This window comes from Schistocerca serialis, chromosome 1 (assembly GCF_023864345.2).
Source record: "Schistocerca serialis cubense isolate TAMUIC-IGC-003099 chromosome 1, iqSchSeri2.2, whole genome shotgun sequence".
Taxonomy (NCBI): Eukaryota; Metazoa; Arthropoda; class Insecta; order Orthoptera; family Acrididae; genus Schistocerca; species Schistocerca serialis.
The window spans coordinates 527,933,024-527,953,180 of NC_064638.1; the positions used below are offsets into that span (position 1 = coordinate 527,933,024).

Sequence of the window (20,157 nt, forward strand, 5' to 3'; positions counted from 1 at the left end):
GGCATGCAACTTTACTGTATGGTTAAATGATGATGGCGTCCTCTTGGGTAAAATATTCCGGATGTAAAATATTCCCCCATTCGGATCTCCGGGCAGGGACTACTCAAGAGGACGTCGTTATCAGGACAAAGAAAACTGGCATTCTACGGATTGGAGCGTGGAATGTCAGATCCCTTAATCGAGCAGGTAGGTTAGAAACTTTAAAAAGGGAAATGGATACGTTAAAGTTAGATATAGTGGGAATTGGTGAAGTTCGGTGGCACGAGGAACAAGACTTCTGGTCAAGTGAATACAGGGTTATAAATACAAAATCAAATAAGGGTAATGCAGGAGTAGGTTTAATAATGAATACAAAAATAGGAGTGCGGGTAAGTTACTAAAAACAGCATAGTGAACGCATTATTGTGGCCAAGATAGACACAAAGCCCACGCCTACTACAGTAGTACAAATTTATATGCCAACTAGCTCTGCAGATGACGAAGAAATTGAAGAAATGTATGATGAGATAAAAGAAATTATTCAGATAGTGAAGGGAGACAAAAATTTAATAGTCATGGGTGACAAATTCGAGAGTAGGAAAAGGGAGAGAAGGAAACATAGTAGGTGAATATGGATTGGGGCTAAGAAATGAAAGAGGAAGCCGCCTGGTTGAGTTTTGCACAGAGCATGACAATCATAGCTAACACTTGGTTCAAGAATCATGAAAGAAGGTTGTATACATGGAAGAATCCTGGAGATACTAGAAGTTATCAGATACCGTATTTACTCGAATCTAAGCCGCACCTGAAAAATGAGACTCGAAATCAAGGGAAAAAAATTTTCCCGAATCTAAGCCGCACCTGAAATTTGAGGCTCGAAATTCAAGGGGAGAGAAAAGTTTTCGGCCGCACCTCCAAATCGAAACAAAGTTGGTCCATTGTAATACGAGACAATTTAGGTCGAATGAATGACGATACAGCTACAGTAGTTTGGTTCGAGTCGTAAGCTTAGCAGTTAAGCTTTACCAGGTAGCCATTGCTATGGGTCAGGCGCTCCATCCGTATTGATACAGGGTACCCTTCCTTTTTCACGAGCTTCATCTGGTTTGAATTGATTGCTTATTTTTCTTTGCTCTGATAAGTGCCGTTCTCTTTGTTATAGGTGTTTGAGTCGCTCTAAGCTGAAAATGCATTACTGTACTGTGTCATGCATTGTTTGTTGCATTCTGATAATGAGTGTTTACGACCCGTCGCCGCTCGCGGCATGGCTTGTTTTTGTGCGCGCTACTGCTGCTTACAATAAAAAAAAGAGGAATCGTCTCATTAGCGAAACAATGGCAAGAGACTGCTATTTGTTGTTACATGCACTGATGCTTTCTCTGATAATGATTGACAAGCACCAAATAATATACTGCGTATGATAGAAGATGTTCTGAACGAGAGTTTAGCGAAAAAATTTCTCTGTTTGAGAATCTCTGCGGACGCCTCTTTAGTACGTTACATTCTGCACAGAAATTAGAGTCATCTTAGATTAAAAAATCTCGTCAACTGCCGTGCTTCCTTTCTGACTGTATCACTATTAGGCATAAGAATAATACGAATATAAACATGACATGCTATGTATATTCTTCCGCATTTGCTGTTGTCTCACTCTAGTTTCGTAGTTTATTAGGCAGACAGGATTTAAATGAGATAGCAACAGCAAAGAATACATGGCAAAATGTTTATATTCGTATTATTCTTATGGTGAAGAGAATACTGCATGTGCTTCACAATTCATAAAAGCTCCTATTAGCAACCATCTCTTCTCACAGGTAGGAAAAAATTCAGAACGTAGAGTTGGCCATATTGACACACATCCCAAACAGACTTGCCAGTCGTAGTACATTGAAATGCTGCTACTTTCGAAGATGAACAATACGGAATCTGTATTTACTTTGTTGGATAATGTATGAAAATGTAGTGGTCGAAACTCGGGGCGGAGAAAAAAAGCTTGTCTTCCACTTTTTTTTTTAAATTTATTTACTGACGCAGAGGTTTTGATGCCAGTATTTATCTTTGTGCCTGTAAAGCATGCCTGTGTAGCGCTATATATATTCGACAGCAGAAGTTAGTTGTGGCGGCACCTACCAAAATTTTTCAGAACTTCCACTTACTTTGCACTCGATTCTAAGCCGCAGGCGGTTTTTTGGATTACAAAAACCGGAAAAAAAGTGCGGCTTAGATTCGAGTAAATATGGTAGATTATATAACGGTAAGACAGATTTAGGAACCATGTTTTAAATTGTAAGACATTTCCAGGGGCAGATGTGGACTGACCACAATTTGTTATGAACTGTAGATTAAAACTGAAGAAACTGCAAAAAGGTGGGAATTTAAGGAGATGGGGCCTGGATAAACTGACTAAACCAGAGGTTGTACAGAGTTTCAGGGAAAGCATAAGGGAACAATTGACAGGAATGGGGGAAAGAAATACAGTAGAAGAAGAATGTGTAGCTTTGAGGAATGAAATTGTGAAGGCAGCAGAGGATCAAGTAGATAAAAAGATGAGGGCTAGTAGAAACCCTTGGGTAACAGAAGAAATATTGAATTTAATTTATGAAAGGAGAAAATATAAAAATGCGGTAAATGAAGCAGGCAAAAAGGACAAATGTAAGGATGTAGAGGCTTATCTCACTAGGGGTAAGATAGATACTGCCTACAGGAAAATTAGAGAGACCTTTGGAGAAAGGAGAACCACTTACATGAATATCAAGAGCTCAGATGGAAACCCAGTTCTAAGCAAAGTAGGGAAAGCAGAAAGGTGGAAGGAGTATATAGAGGGTCTATACAAGGATGATGTACTTGAGGACAATATTATGGAAATGGAAGAGGATGTAGATGAAGATGAAATGAGAGATATAATACTGCGTGAAGATTTTTTTTTTTTGTGGTTTTAGGGCACACAACTTCAACGGTCATCAGCGCCCAGACTACATTAGGAATGCACCGCGAGGCACAAGTTTAAAACAGCAACTAAAAGGGAAAACACGATAAAAGATCGACAGGCATAGGATTAAAAAAACAGCATAATTAAATGTCCTTAGACAGGTTGGTCAATTTGATAAAATGAAGAACGCGAGCAGCTGCTCCTGGGTCATCCGCTAAAATGGCATCGAGAGTACATGGCAGGCCAAGATCAAGACGCAGTGGAGTAAAATCCGGACAGGACGTTAAAATGTGGCGGACTGTCAGCAAGTGCCCACATGGGCAGAACGGCGCCGGCGCAGCCGTCAGCAGATGGCGATGGCTGAACCGGCAGTGTCCAATTCGTAACCGGGCCAAAACTACCTCCTCCCGCCGAGAGGGGCGTGAGGAGGACGTCCAAGCCGTGGGAAGAGGTTTCAAGTCCCAAAGCTTGTTGTCCGTAAGTGCAGCCCAATCGGCATGCCACAGCGATAAATTGCGCCAACAAATGACCCTGCTACAATCTGATGAAGGGACACAACAAGAAGCTGTCCGAGGCTGGAGGACCGCAGCCTTGGCCGCGGCATCTGCAGCTTCGTTCCCACCACCAGCTGCTGAAGAGAGCGTTGGATCCGGTGCACGAAAGGGTGAACCCGATACGGATCACTGAGGCTCTGGATGGCGCTCAGGGAATCAGAGCAGATGACATAAGCAGAATGTCGGTGGTGGCAGATGTAAAGAACAGCCTGGTAGAGGGCAAAGAGCTCAGCTGTGAAGACCGAACAATGGCCATGGAGCCGGTATTTGAAACTTTGTGCCCCGACAATAAAAGAACAACCGACCCCGTCATTGGTCTTAGAGCCATCTGTATAAATGAAGGTTCGACAAAAAGGGAGCGGTATACCGAACCGGGGGTAACCTCCTTTGGGAGCGAGCTGAGGTCAAGGTAAACGCGAACCTGAGCCAGTAGCCAAGGTGGCGTGTGGCTCTCGCCAACTCTAAAGGTTGCAGGGAGTGAAAAATCAAGGTGTTGAAGGAGGCGACGAAAGTAAACTCCAGGGGGAAGCAGGGCAGTGACATACAACCCGTATTGACGATCGAGGGAGTCGTCAAAAAAAGGAACGATAAGACGGGTGGTCGGGCATTGACAGTAGCCGACAGGCATACCGACAAAGCAGTATATCGCGCCGGTAGGGCAGTGGCAATTCACCGGCTTCAGCATGAAGACTCTCGACGGGACTAGTATAAAATGCTCCGATCGCAAGACGTAAACCCCGATGTTGTATGGAGTTGAGGTGGCGTAAGATGGACGGCCGTGCAGAGGAGTATACGAAGCTCCCATAATCCAGCTTGGAGCGGACGATCGACCGATATAGGCGAAGTAGGACGGTTCGATCCGCTCCCCACGATATACCACTGAGAACACGGAGGACATTTAGAGAACGGGTACAACGGGCAGCCAAATAAGACACGTGTGGAGACCAGCTAAGTTTCCTGTCAAATGTAAGACCTAAAAATTTTGTTGTCTCCACGAATGGGAGAGCAACGGGACCGAGTCGTAAGGACGGTGGGAGAAACTGTTTGTAGCGCCAGAAGTTAATACAGACCCTCTCCTCGGCAGAAAAACGGAAGCCATTGGCGACACTCCAGGAGTAAAGATGGTCAAGAGAACGCTGAAGACAGCGCTCCAGGAAACATGTACGCTGCGCGCTGCAATAGATGGTAAAATCGTCCACGAAAAGGGAGCCTGATACATCAGCTGGGAGGCAATCCATTATTGGATTGATCGCTATGGCGAAGAGAGCGACGCTCAAAACTGAGCCCTGTGGCACCCCATTCTCCTGGCGAAAGGTGTCCGACAGGACAGAACCCACACGTACCCTGAACTGTCGATCCATTAAAAAGGAACGAATAAAAAGAGGGAGGCGACCGCGAAGGCTCCATGTATGCATGGTGCGGAGAATGCCCGCCCTCTAACGGGTGTCGTAAGCCTTCTCCAAATCAAAGAACACAGCCGCGGTTGGGCGCTTCCACAAGAAGTTATTCATAATGAAGGTTGACAAGGTAACCAGATGGTCAACAGCAGAGCGGCGCCTACGAAATCCACATTGTACATTGGTAAGTAGGCGCAGAGATTCGAGCAGCCAAACCAAACGAGATTGAACCATGCGCTCCATCACCTTACAGACACAGCTGGTAAGCGAGATGGGTCGATAACTGGAAGGCAAGTGCTTGTCCTTCCCCAGCTTAGGAATCGGTACAACAATAGACTCGTGCCAGCATGCGGGAACATGTCCCTCAATCCAGATGCGATTATAAGTACGAAGAAGGAAACTTTTACCTGCAGGAGAAAGGTTCTTCAGCATCTGAATATGAATACAATCAGGCCCTGGAGCGGAGGACCGTGACGGGGCAAGTGCATTTTCGAGTTCCCGCATGGTGAAAGGGGCATTATAACTTTCACGATTCGAGGAGTGGAACTTAGGTGGCCTAGCCTCCTCTGCCTGTTTTCGGGGAAGGAAGGCAGGGTGGTAATGAGCGGAGCTCGAAACCTCTGCGAAAAAGCGGCCGAAGGCATTGGAGATATCCTCAGGGGCCACAAGGACATCATTCGCGACCTTCAAGCCAGAAACTGGTGAGTGGACCTTAGTGCCAGATAGACGGCGCAGGCTACCCCAGATAACAGAAGAAGGAGTAAAACTGTTGAAGGTGCTTGTGAAAGCAGCCCAGCTGGCTTTCTTGCTTTCTTTAATAATACGACGGCACTGCGCACGTAATCGTTTATAATTGATACAATTCGCCACTGTAGGGTGGCGTTTAAAGGTGCGTAAAGCACATCGACCAGCACGTAAAGCGTCTCTACATGCTGCGGTCCACCAGGGGACTGGTACGCGACGTGGAGAAGAAGTGGTGTGAGGGATGGAATATTCAGCAGCAGTGAGAATGACTTCCGTGAGGTGTGCAACCTGACTACGCAGCTTGTGAAGGTTTGATCCTGAAAGGTCGCCCTGGAAGAGAAGAGCCCCCATTCGGCTTTGGAGATGTTCCAACTAGTGGAGCACGGAGAGGGGGTATGATGCAGGAGATGGATGACACACGGGAAGTGGTCGCTCGAATATGTATCAGAAAGGGCATACCACTCAAACCGGCATGCAAGTTGGGTAGTACATATAGAGAGGTCTAAATGGGAATAGGTGTGAGATGTGTCCGAAAGAAAAGTAGGGGCGCCAGTATTGAGGCAGACAAGATTGAGCTGGTTGAAAAAGTCTGTTAACAGGGAGCCCCTTGGGCAGGATGCTGGAGAGCCCCAAAGGGGATGGTGGGCATTGAAGTCTCCAGTTAACAAAAATGGTGCAGGTAGCTGAGCAATAAGTTGCATCATGTCTGCCCTGGTAACGGCAGACGAGGATGGAGTGTAAACGGTACAAATGGAAAATGTAATTCGGATGGCAACTGCCTGCAGGCCAGTGTGCAATGTGATGGGATCGTAGTAAATATCATCCCGGACCAGCAACATAACCCCTCCATGAGCCAGAATACCTACCACAGGGGGTAGGTCAAAACGCACAGAGGTGTAGTGTGCCAAGGCAATTTGATCGCATGGGCGGAGCTCCGTTTCCTGGAGGGCTACGACGAGCGGACGGTGCAAGCGGAGCAGCAACTTCAAGTCCTCTCGGTTGGAGCGAATGCTGCGAATATTCCAGTGAATAAGTGCCATCGTGAGAAGAAAAGGAAGATGAATGAAGGGGTCACCTCGAAGGCCGCTGAGGGCCTGGCTTCGAGCGAGTACTGCCGCCGCTATCAGTAGGCGGACAGTCATCATCCATCGGTTCTATAGGTTCATCGGCCATCTCGTTAAGATGGCCGGGAGGAGGAGCTCCCTCCGCCGGTGAATGGCAAGATGTTCGGCAAGCAAGGGAAAGTGAGGAAGACAGTGAGACGGAGAAGAGCAAAGAAAGGAACCAACCAAAGGAAGGAAGAAACAAGAGGTGAAAAAGCAAAATGACCGCAAATAGAGGTCGTGGAACCGTCCGTCTCCGGACACAGGCGGTAACTACCCCCTTGAGGGGGAGGGACTCCTTTTAGTCGCCTCTTACGACAGGCAGGAATACCTCGGGCCTATTCTAATCCCCGGACCTGCAGGGGGGACTGCGTGAAGAGTCTGACAGAGCACTGAAAGACCTGAGTCGAAACAAGGCCCCGGGAGTAAACAACATTCCATTAGAACTACTGATGGCCTTGGGAGAGCCAGTCCTGACAAAACTGTACCATCTGGTGAGCAAGATGTACGAGACAAGCGAAATACCCTCAGACTTCAAGAATAATATAATAATTCCATTCCCAAAGAAAGCAGGTGTTGACAGATGTGAAAATTCCCGAACTATCAGTTTAATAAGTCACAGCTGCAAAATACTAACGCGAATTCTTTACAGACGAATGGAAAAACTGGTAGAAGCCGACCTCGGGGAAGATCAGTTTCGATTCCGTAGAAATGTTGGAACACGTGAGGCAATACTGACCCTACGACTTATCTTAGAAGAAAGATTAAGGAAAGGAAAACCTACGTTTCTAGCATTTGTAGACTTAGAGAAAGCTTATGACAATGTTGACTGGAATACTCACTTTCAAATTCTGAAGGTGGCAGGGGTAAAACACAGGGAGCGAAAGGCTATTTACAATTTGTACAAAAACCAGATGGCAGTTATAAGAGTCGAGGGGCATGAAATGGAAGCAGTGGGGTATATTGAGCAAGCAGTAAAGGAAAGAAAAGAAAAATTCGGAGTAGGTTTAAAATCCATGGAGAAGAAATAAAAACTTTGAGGTTCGCCGATGACACTGTAATTCTGTCAGAGATAGCAAAAGACTTGGAAGAGCAGTTGAACGGAATGGACAGTGACTTGAAAGGAGGATATAAGATGAACATCAACAAAAGCAAAACGAGGATAATGGAATGTAGTCGAATTAAGTCGGGTGATGCTGAGGGAATTAGATTAGGAAATAAGACACTAAGTAGAAAAGGAGTTTTGCTATTTGGGGAGCAAAATAACTGATGATGGTCGAAGTAGAGAAGATATAAAATGTAGACTGGCAACGGCAAGGAAAGTGTTTCTGAAGAAGAGAAATTTGTTAACATCGAGTATAGATTTAAATGTCAGGAAGTCTTCTCTGAAAGTATTTGTATGGAGTGTAGCCATGTATGGAAGTGAAACATGGACGATAACTAGTTTGGACAAGAAGAGAATAGAAGCTTTCGAAATGTGGTGCTACAGAAGAATGCTGAAGATTAGATGGGTAGACCACATAACTAATGATGAAGTATTGAATAGAATTGGGGAGAAGAGGAGTTTTAGGCACAACTTGACAAAAAGAAGGGACTGGTTAGTAGGACATAATCTGAGGCATCAAGGGATCACTAATTTAGCATTGGAGGGCAGCATGGAGGGTAAAAATCAGAGGGAGACCTAGGGATGAATACACTAAGCAGATTCAGAAGGATGTGGGTTGCAGTAAGTACTGGGTGATGATGAAGCTTGCACAGGATAGGGTAGCATGGAGAGCTGCATCAAACCAGTCTCAGGACTGAAGACCACAACAACAACATGATACTCTATGAAGGGGGGGGGGGGGGGGGGGAGTCTATAGCCGCCCCCCCCCCCCCCACTTGCTACCACCCCTGTATTCCACCAACAACTGAACCAAGTTGGAGAGTACATCACTTCACAGAATCACACTGAACAGGACTAAACACATTAAGGTTTGTCAAAGCACTTGTCAAAACTGCAGCAATTAAATTGTGCCTCATATCTGACATATTTCTTAAAACTAAAAAATTTTATTACTTTTACTGCAGATGCAAAAACTATCATTTCTGAGTGCATCAACAGCAAATCCAGTGTCAAATTTGAACCCATTATCAGCATAAACCAGTTTAATGCACTAGTAAAGGTTGTGAGTTTTCAAGGTGTGACCCACGAGTTTCCTAACAAATTTTAATATAGGCTTACTAGTGTAGCTATTTTTTCAATACTGCATCCACTGTACTAACCATGCACACGTTTTTGCCTTATGTTTCAAATACTGTGAATTACATTTAAGACTATAGCAATCTATGTTACTGAACAGCTCTCTCAGTTTATAGTTCACAGTGCCAGGTACAATTGCAGGCCTTGTAACTTCCATGGGGAGGGGGGGGGGGGGCGCAACAAATATTTGAGATGTCAATCTACTCATTCAGAGGTACAGTATGTTAAAGCTTTCACAAAGTAAGCCAAGTATAAAAGTTAGAAACTGTGGTATGTTTTGAGGCAGCAAAACTTGCCCCACACAATATATTCATCCTTAAGAATGATAGCACTTAGCAATTTCCACAAACTTTACAGAGTTTCAGACCATTATGAAACTTGCATTATTGTATCAAAAACATGCTTCACTATTAAAATTTGCTGCCATGTAAGAGTTACATTACTCCATAAATAACTCATGTTCAATGTGAACAGACATGCTGTACAGTGGAATCTCATTAACCACATTTTCCCCACACAGCACATCAATTTTTTAAAGCACATGTTCCTGCATTAAACACATGTTAAATCAACTCATTTGCGTGTTCAAACTTCTAAGTATTCATACTGTTTATCAGCTGCAATTTTTGCTGCCCCAAGTTGTGAAGAGCACTGTGGAAATATTCAAGGAGACAGCGCTATTCAGTGTCAGCAACTCTTCCAAATCCTACAGATCATTCGTTATGACAGAAAAGATGCACGGAAGTAAGTCAATTAGGCTGATAGCACCTCCAATAACTTCTGCAACAGCCAAACAAACTGAGTAGCAGGTTATTCAGTCATTGGTTTTTGTTAGCATTTGACATTCGACTGACACTCAGCCCATGGTGTTTTGTAGGTTAAACAGTGTACTGGTTTGTAATACATAAGACATTGAGAGTTTACAAACAACAAGAAGATACTTTCAGGAAGTGGGCAAAACTCCACACACTATGCATGCTAATAGCGCAGAAAAACCAGACATTCCTCAATCAACATTGGCAAAAAAAAAAAAAAAAAAAAAAAAAAAAAAAAAAAAAAAAAAAAAAAAAAAAAAAAAATTGAAGCATCATGTTTGGAAAGGAGGAAATGGCAAACAAAAATGAACGCATAAGTGTCCAGAAATGGAAAACATGCTACAAAAGTGGATTAAGCAAGTTCATGCTTTGAACACACCAACTGATGGTATTGTAGTTTGTGCTAAACCAAGCTATTTGGCACCGAAGTTGGGATTTGCAGATTTCAAGGCATCCAATAGAACAAAAGATTCAAGAACTGAATTTAGTATATAAATATGTTCGAGGCAAGGCTGCAGGCGTGAACATTGACACTGTACAGTCTGGAAAAAACACTCTTCCAATCAATCTTCAGAAAGTATAGTCCCAATGATATTTATAAGATAGATGAAATGGACTTATTTTTTTCCACCTTCTGCCTGACAAAACTAGTTCAGTGGAGAAGAATACAACAGTAGAAAATTTAGTAGAGGGCAACTTTTTTTATTATGTTGTAATGAAATCAGAACAGGAAAGTTGGTGCCACTATTACTTAAAGCATGAAGAGCCCACAATGCTTCAAATATATGTGGACACTTCCCACCATGTCACTATATGAAGCAAGTGCACAAGCAATGCTGTATGGCATATTTTGACTTTTTGTAGAATTGAGTGGAATAATGTTGTATATGGCAGTCTGTATCACCTGCTGTAATAGTTAACCTGTTTACCTTCCGTGGGCAGCAATAAACAGCAAGGAGACTTATGCAGTTATTGTACCTCTGCTGTATGTTTTAAGAATGGCAGATTGTAGAGAGGTACTGCTTACCACAAGTGGCTTAAAACATGCAAATAATGCACAGAAAAGGAAAATTAACATCTGTAACTGGGAAGATATTACAAGGAAAAGGCTTTGTGAAGCTGGACTGGAACATAAATCAAGAGAAGGGAAGGTAGTTCTGCCATACAACCTCCAACACCAGTGAGCAGAATAATGCTGTATGTGTACAGCTAGAAAGTATCAAATGTGCCCTGTACAGAGGCCCATGTGCCCCGTATAGTACATGGCACTAACATATGTTATGTGCATTTCCTCAAAACATTACAGTAAAAATGTAACATGAATACAACTAACTACAGTTCTGTAAGTATCAACAAACACAATCTGAACACTTATACAACTAAAAGAGAATGAAGTATTATAACCCAGCTGAATGTAAGCCAGTAACACTCGCAGTTTGATACAGGATCATGTATGCAATGGAGAAGTGTGCTCAAAAGAATGCTGCAAGGACATAAACCCAGAAATTAATTTAAAGCTGTACAAAGAATTTCATGCCTTACTGTACAATGAGCAGTCCATTTACTTGAAAAATCCATGGAAACAGGTGTGCTGGACAGACAAAAGAAAGGTAAGACACACTTCACAGAAACAAGCTACTTTAAAATACAACGTCCTGTCAAAAGAAGTTCACCAAAAGACATTGATTGACATACTTTGTATCACCCAGTGACAAATACAGACCCTTCAAAGTAAACTAAAAGGTGCAATGACCACTCCTAAAGACAGTCAAGGAAAATGAGTTTCCCAAAGCAGATGAGCTATTACAGCAGGGACAAACCCCCACAAGAACGTGTGCTCACCAGCCTCAACCTCTGCAGAATGTATCTATTGCTTACTGGAAAGTTAACCACTAAATTAATATGCAGGTCATACTATCAACGTATGCTTCAGACAGATTTTAATTTGTTTCCGAATACCTACGTCAGATACTTCCAAACAGTGGGATTTGTTGTTTAACAAAATGGATGCAGCTTCAGATGAAATATTAACTGCACAATATCAAACTTTAGAGTCAGTTGCATCGTGCAAAAGCAGACCAAGCATACAAAGCACTAAATAGCAATACAGAAATGGCTCAAAGAAACAAGACGTGTGTGTTGATCTACAACAGGTTTTATTTTGTCCTTCCTTGATGCATTCCATTGTTTTCTACCAGACACAGCCTTCATGTTAGTGCTGGGAACATAACAGTAAATTTGTGTGATGAAACAATCACAAGTAGAGGTTCACCTAAAGTAGTTTCCTGTCTGTTTAAATTTGTGACAAACAATTACAATACACAGGTGACAAACAATTACAATACACCTGACGGTATGGAATGCAAACTGATTGTATGGTCTTAACATTGTCAGGTAGAACAGTAACTTTTAAGAGTTGTAGCACATTAACTTACATCTGGTCAGCTGCAAGTACTTACAGAACTATATCAATTTTTTTTTTATGTTTAGGTTGAAGTTATCTATCTTGTGATAAGGACTCTGCACTGACTGAGAAAGAAAAGAAAGGAAGTGTCTAAGTTATGATTCCTTCAAAATGAAAGCATGTCATTGGTAAGGACTTTGTAGATTCTTCAAAACTGACCATTCATGAGATGCCTTGAAAATGGCGGGGTGTTCTCCCGCCGAAATATCGGCGGTCGCTGAAAGTGTTACCTGGCTGAATTCCCGGAAGTTATTTGAAAGTTGTATACGCCAGGAGAAACTCAGGTCTCACAATACATATCTGATTAAATTATTATTTTGCAATAGTTCTATGGAATTAACAGTTTTTACTGATTTCCAGAAAACTGCAAAATGTGCCATACAGCATTATTCATGCATGTTTTATATGTGTAATGCAAGTGCATGGGTAGCGACAACTATGAATAAAATTCATGCATGCCTGGGATGCAAGACTAGGCGTTAGAAATAGAAAAATAATTCCCCCGATTCTTGTATAGAGGAGTCTGGCTCATCTTCATTCTACAATGAGAAAGATTACATCTTGGATGCTACGCATTTTGTAAGAAGTGCCTGGGATTCTGTGCACAAAAGCAAAATCTCAAACTGCTCCAAGGCAGCTTGTTTCCATCGGATACCTGGTACCTACAGAAGACAACCTGGCAGGAAATGAAGTAACTGCAGCTGAATAATGACAGGAAAAAAAACAGAGCAAGAAGAAAACCTTGATTACTGCAGCTTCAATAAACATGTTGATTGTGATGAAGGTGTTGCCCTGTTGTCAGTCCATGACAACTGATGAAGTGTTGCAGAAACAAATGGCTGAGGAACATGAGGACAGTGAAGACAAGAATGAACCAAACCCAAGTGGTATTGCTGGAGGCTTTTATTGGCAAGTAATTTTTGTTTTGGTTTTATTCTACAGTAATTGTGATATTTGTCGGTTTTATATTTATGGTATGCCATAGTGAATACGTGGTATCTTTGTTTTGGTTTCCCTTTTTGGAGTTGTAGGTGTTTGTTTTCTTACATCAATAGCTGCAGTTGAGCTACACAAGTAAAAGGAAATGTCCAATACCACTTTACGGGCTTATTGGTACTGGCTTTTTGGTATCGATAGTTGTGGTTGAGCTATATAGGTCAAGAGAAATGTCAGATACCTGCTGTTTTGTTGTAATTTAAATTGTTTTAGATATTATTTGTTTTAGGGTGGTGTAGTGTTTCTTCATTATATTTTGCTTGCCCCACTGTAAACATCCAATTTCCTGTAGCTGCTCCATTAGTTTTCTTTTATTTTTGGAATGAAACACTATTGCCACTTACTTTTGACTGCGTTTGTTGGCTTATGTATGTAGTGGCATCATTGTCACCTATGGTATTTGCTAGAACTGGCTGTTTGCCATATTGACGTCATGGGTCAAAGCAAGCATGTGGAATCAGGTGCTTCCGTAACGCCAATTTATTGCCACAACATGTCCGGAAGCATAACATTACGAGACCCAGCATTACCCCATGTATGGTGCCTGTAATTCCACATTTTGACTGATGCAAACATCAAATCATTAGCAAAACAGATATTATTCAGTAGTACATTTTCCCTCTTATGATGTTCAAAATCCTTTCCACTGTAATTTACAAGGGCAAAAGTGTTCCCAATATAAGTTTGGCGTTTTAATCAACACACTATTGGCTTGATATCAAAGTGTGTCTAATGTAACATACATATTGTTACCAGTTTATGAGATACTAAAATAACCTGCCCATCCAATACCATGAGTTACACTGCACATTTGGACTGATGTCAGCTGCATGAGCAAATCTACCTTCCACTCATTTCAGCACTAAGATCTCAAGATGACAAAACACACAGATCATAATTTAGTTTTGTAGCAACATTGTAAATGTTAAGCACATTTGTATGAAGTTTATTTCCACGAGTGATACCGCTTAAGAATTGGATTATCAGAAATCAGATGAAGCCACTTGAGAAATAAAATGCAGATCCAGAAGGAATGGAGTTTCAAATTTAATGACCTGCCAACAGAATGATCTACACAAGATCAGTTGAACAAAGAAAAACCCAACATGGCCCACTCCAAGGCAATATTGCACTTAACAGAAGCTGTTTTTTTAGACACTGAGTCCCAACTCATTCCTCCCAATTTTAAGCACTTTAGCAGCATCTAACCCAAATTTATCAATAGTTAAATGGAAGGTAAACGAAGTGCCTTACAAAGTTCATGAAGAATGTCCATATTCCAAAAACTGGACAATTTTTTAAATGTGGTCTAATTTTAAAAACTTGCTTCAAATTTGCAACTTTACTGTGAGAAGAAAGACTTTTGTAAAAATAACTGCAACACCTGTATGTGCTAGATGAAATATGAACAATACAACATTTAAGTCTAGCGATATGCCTCATACGTAGGCAGGAAGCAGTGATTACAAAACCTATGCAAAAACTAGTTAAACCTGGATAAGTAGACGTCTAACAACTGCAGTAGCATTGTAGTATTAAAAGTTTTTGTACATTGCAGAAGTTTTTGTACATATGAACATTCTTTCAGTTAGTGAAAATCCCGAATAAACTGTCAGTTACCCCTTAGTGGGAGGCTAGCAATTAAGCAAAACACTTATTTGGTAATGTTAAATATTACTTACTGTAAAAATGATTCAACACTGGTCACTAACATTAAAAATATGTTGAAAATTAATAATCAGGGCTGGAGAGACTCAGTTTTTAATATTTTTATTGCTACATGCTAGCCAGGATTACAAAAAAACGGGGATAACATATACATGTTAGTAATTATTATGACAGTCATCAATTTTCAAGTAGTGGTCAACTAGCCACATTCTATGTAAACACAGGTCTATAAATTAACATTTTTCACTCCTCCCTGCACATGACCCCTGGAACGTTGTTGAACTCCTGGATAATCACCTCACAGATGTTGCTCTTGGGTAACGGGATTAGAAAACACCTTATCCTCAAGTTCTGGGAAATGGGGGGGGGGGGGGGGGGGGGCAACAGTTGGAGTGGAGAGGAGGAGTCTAGAGATCAGGCTGGCCACTTCACAAGTCCTCACCAGCCAGTCCAATGCTCAGGAAGCACTTCATGTAACAACGCCCGAACAGTTATTTGCAAAGTGTAGCAAAGCGTCGTCTCACTGACACTACAATTCAAAGTTCATCTATTTTGAAGTTCTGACCTAACATGGTCAGAGTCCCCATCCTGCAACCTTCCAGGAAGAAAGTGCCAATCAGTCCTCTGTGCATCATGACACCCCAAATCATCACTCCTGGAGACTTAATCTTAATGGTGACACTGGGGATGTTATGGACCCCAAATAAACAGTTGGGTTGAATTTGACCGTCACCATACAATATTCCACATGAGGTCAGAACCTTCCAGCTTCACCTCTGCAAATTTGAGTCATCTGTCGAAGTCATCCTCATTCAACGTGTGAATACACTATGCATTGAATGGCATAAGCTTCAAATCGTGCAAAACTCTTTGTGAACTTTTCCTCGACAAGTGCGGCAGGTCTAACAAACGATGGGTATACTGATTTCTCAGCAAAATGTACTTTGTGTCTGGAGTTCAGATAGCTCTTGGCTGGCTGATTTGTTTGGGGTTTACAGCTGTGACACTTAGCATTAAAATTACTTTTTTACTGGAGCAATTTTGTCTCCATGGACTGCAGGCTGTCCACATTTTTCTAAAATCGGCACAGGAGATCAGATAAATGGTTCATAATAAGGAAAAGGTGCACAATTTACATACTATTTGGAAACTTTCTTCCTGCCATTTATACATGCAGACTGGGGAAAGCAGTGCCCTCAGTGGCACTACCTAATAACTACTGAAAGTACTTCCAGCTCCTTTTTCTCTGTGAATGCCCGAGTATGGTACATCCTGTATTGCCAGCTAAGCCCATAAATGACCGAAGGTGATTTTCAATTTTGTGGTCCAAATATCACTCTAAAATTGTCTGCACCAGCCAATGGTTATTTAATAAGTTGATGGCTCCTGCACTCCACTAACATATGGTCCTAGCAATGGCCAGATGCAGCTAACAATACGATGACTGCAAGTTGGGATCAGTGAACGCGAAGAATCAGTCCGCAAAAATTTATCATGGAAAAGAGGAATTTCACCTTATGCAGAGGCTTTGCATATGAAACTTCCTTTTAATGAGGCTATATCAGACAACATTGTATGCATGATTTGCCAGACTTTTTGAAAATCAAATGTGGACTGTACTTTAAAACATGGCTGGCAATAACTTCCAGTGACTTTTAGCAAATTCCATAATCAAAACATCTAAGGCAATTTTGTCTCAATGTATTCATAGAAACCAGAAAATGATACATTAAATAAATTTTCTGGACATTTCACACCCTCTTGAGTAGAAAATGAACAGGTACAACAACTGGGATATTTATCAACTCTCAACAATCCCAATTTGAACCTTATCAGTTCAATTCACCAATATAAATATTTCTCAGCAAACTTACAGATCTGATCAACTGTTTTTAAACATCAGTTAAATATACCAATTTTTATAAACACAGGCATCTTTTTATTAACATTTTTGATTAAGGCAAGTTGTAAGTTCAGCATTTATGCAAAACCAATTCAAGACCTCCTTTCCTTTTCAGCTGCTACATGTAGCGGGGAAAAGAAACAAGTGTTAACTATTCAGCTAACTTTAAGCAGTATGCATGTAATCTTTTTAAAAATATTTCTACCAAAGTAGTTGTGATCACCAGCCTGAAGATTTGTTTGCTGCAACTCTTCCCACTAACCTCTTGTGTAATTGTCTTCATGTTTAACTACTGCAACCCTTATTCATCTGAACCTTATTATTTTTGTGTCTTACAATTCCCTACCCTCACCTCACTTCTCTCCATTACCAAATAATTGCATCTTTGACAACAGCATGTGGGATCCTATTGATTCAGTGCATTTGTGGCACAAAGCTCTGCTCAACAACCATTCAATGCCTCTTAAATACTATATCAGCATGTGAAACGTATTTCAAAAATTTCTATTCTCTTCCAGTCAGTTTCACTTTTCACTGCCATATAAGGCTTAATCTGCAGCAATTCACTTAAGCAGTACCAGTAAGTATTTTAACTACCAACTCATGCCTGGGTTTTCTTCAGTGGTCCACAAAAGAAATAAGCAAAACTTTCTCAAAAACCAACTGAAAACTAATCATAAGTCATTGAAGTTAACTATAATACTTACACGATTCACTGGAAAAAATGTGACAAAAATCCTATAGCCATCAATAAACGATCCACAAACTGGAGAATCTGGAATGCATTAACACAAATGTTACAACTATTGCCTAACCATTAACACAATAATTACACAATCAAGAACTTTTTTACATCTTTCCAAAACCATGTTGAGTATTTATTTCAAGTGACCATTTGACAACAAAATCAGTGTTCTGTAAGTCTTTGAATTATGGTAATTATATCTCAACTACTGCTGAATTTTTTTTAAGCAGTTACATACTGCATGTATACCCTAAACAAACCACAAAGTTACAGCAATTACACTAATTAATTATCATTTGCTCAAGTAATTTTTAAACCAGTTACTCTGATCAATCTCACACAAAGCCATAAAAGCTACATATGCTTACAGAAAGCAAATACTAAATTTTGCCTGACTGGAATACAAAGTTCACCTGCAGTTGAACAATTGCCCACTGCCTTTATGTCAAATATAAATTATCAGACTGATGAATTTTATCTGGCTATTAAATAACTTAAATGTTTTCACTCACAGCTTTAGCATGGAAACTTTTGATAATCATGTTATACACAACCTTTGTCAATAATGTTTAGTATCACTAAAAGCCTCACCACCATGTACGAAAATGGGAATAAATAATTTATTCAGATGTTTGGACAATCCCTCAAACTATGTAGAAAAAAATGCTGGAAAGCAGGGGGGCAGAAGAAACTACTGTACATTAAATCTGTAATGGACATGAGTGTATCTATGATTGCACATCAAACAAAGTAAATTATGAGTTACCTCTAAAAAAAAAGTTTACACCCTCTGATATCGTTTGAACAGTAATGTGTTATGAAATTAATACTTTCAAATCAATGTTTACTAAAACTAGCAAAGATTTTAGTTGTAAGACAAATATGGAATGCCTTTTCCACTTCCCTAATTTTATAAACTATCAAATTCCTGTTATTCTTAATTTTTATGCTTCAATTCTGATGTGTAAGGGATTTTACACCATTTCATGTATCAAGCATATGGCACACTAATGACATCAGTTACACAAGTTATGCAACTTTTCACATAAGACACTACTAACGTACTTCATTCTTGTTTGATGTACTTCAAACATACTTTGCCTGGGAAAATTCCTATAGTTAATGATCTGACATTTCTTACAATATGCAATACTATTATCTCACACCAATATAGCTGTCCTGATAAATTAAGTCTTCTTAAAGACTACCTTTTCAAAGTTTTAAACTGAGGAAATAAAGAAAGCACAAATTCCCACCAGTATAAATTAAGAATTATTGTTGCTACAATTACTCACACAGATTGACCCAATACTGCCAACAGCACTTCAGTTTGGACAGTAGTAATTTAAATCCAATATTTGACATTTAAATACATTATGGCAGCCATTGCGGCAAATATGATCAGTAGCTCATTTGTTAACATACATTGGTTGTTCCTGCATGTTTAAATAAAAACTTAAGTAACCTATATTTTTAAATGATTCTGCAAGCAACACACTTGCACAATACTCAAAAATCATCTTACATTTGTGCTTGTAGATGTACATGATGCTGGTGCAGTTTCACACTCCACCTCACTTCATCCACAAGGCACCAATAACGTTGCTTTCAGTGAGCCAGTACTGCCAGAAGTCATATATACCCATTAAGGAGCAATGGCCATAGAGCACGTCTTCATCATACAGAAGATGTCAAGATGCCATTTAACTCTGATTAACTGTCAACCATAAACAGGAATTAGACTACACATTCAAACATTCCATTTTACATGAATCCACAGGATAAACAAACTATTTGCCAATTGAAAAAGGTATTATGTAACTTTGTTATCAACTTTAAAGTTTACGCATCAAGTTACAAAGAAAAGATGCAACAAAATTCCACAGTACATCTGTCATTTTCGAAATATCTTGTAAACATTTTCACAACACAACATGTAATAAAATTACATTACCAACAACCAACTAGTTAATAACTTTGGAAGATAATGTCCAGTTGCTTGTCTTCAAGCAATCAGTAATGACATGTGTACCATGAAAACCCACCAAAAATTAACAGCTGCAACAGATTGGCAAAGTACTTAAATTTCTTTAACAATATTTCACAACCAAATTGCAATAGCACTATTTGTCAGAATTGAATAGCTGGCTAGACAACGTTCTTGTCCTTAGGGTAGCAAAATGTATTTGTTTGTGTGTGTGTGTGTGTGTGTGTGTACAAAAATTTTATTCTATTAAGTCATTTCTATGGAGTGCAGTACAGTTTTCATCATGCAAGTGACAGCCTTTTTAGCTGCTACCATAACTCCAACAGTAACTTAAGCATGTGATAAACCACTTTTAATTGGTTTTCAATAACCAGGCACACCTTCCTGCTCCCTACAAGCAACATTTTTCCACACCTAATGACACACCAGCACATCTAAACAGTTTCAGATAAGGAACTCAAAACATTGAAATGGTGGAGTAAGCCACATAGTCTGATGCCACTTGCGGAGCAAACTAAAATGCAGGTTAGTCACACATCTGCAAATGAGCAAAGAGTATGTCACTGTAGAGTAGAATGGTCAGAGAAATTTTCAATGATAGCTGGGATGACAAGTTAGAAAGTTTATACTT

The 20,157-nt window shown here is 40.5% G+C and overlaps 1 long non-coding RNA gene across 1 annotated transcript in view; it reads right to left on the minus strand.

Annotated features, from left to right (window-relative positions):
• The window catches only part of LOC126474867 (uncharacterized), a 29,202-nt gene that overhangs the window by 7,465 nt on the left and 1,580 nt on the right, over nt 1-20,157 (minus strand). The window contains exons 2-3 of the long non-coding RNA XR_007586590.1: nt 19,065-19,256; nt 17,502-17,569 (exon numbers count right to left, since the gene is read on the minus strand). This is a non-coding gene — a long non-coding RNA (uncharacterized LOC126474867). The remainder of the gene's footprint in view (nt 1-17,501; nt 17,570-19,064; nt 19,257-20,157) is intronic.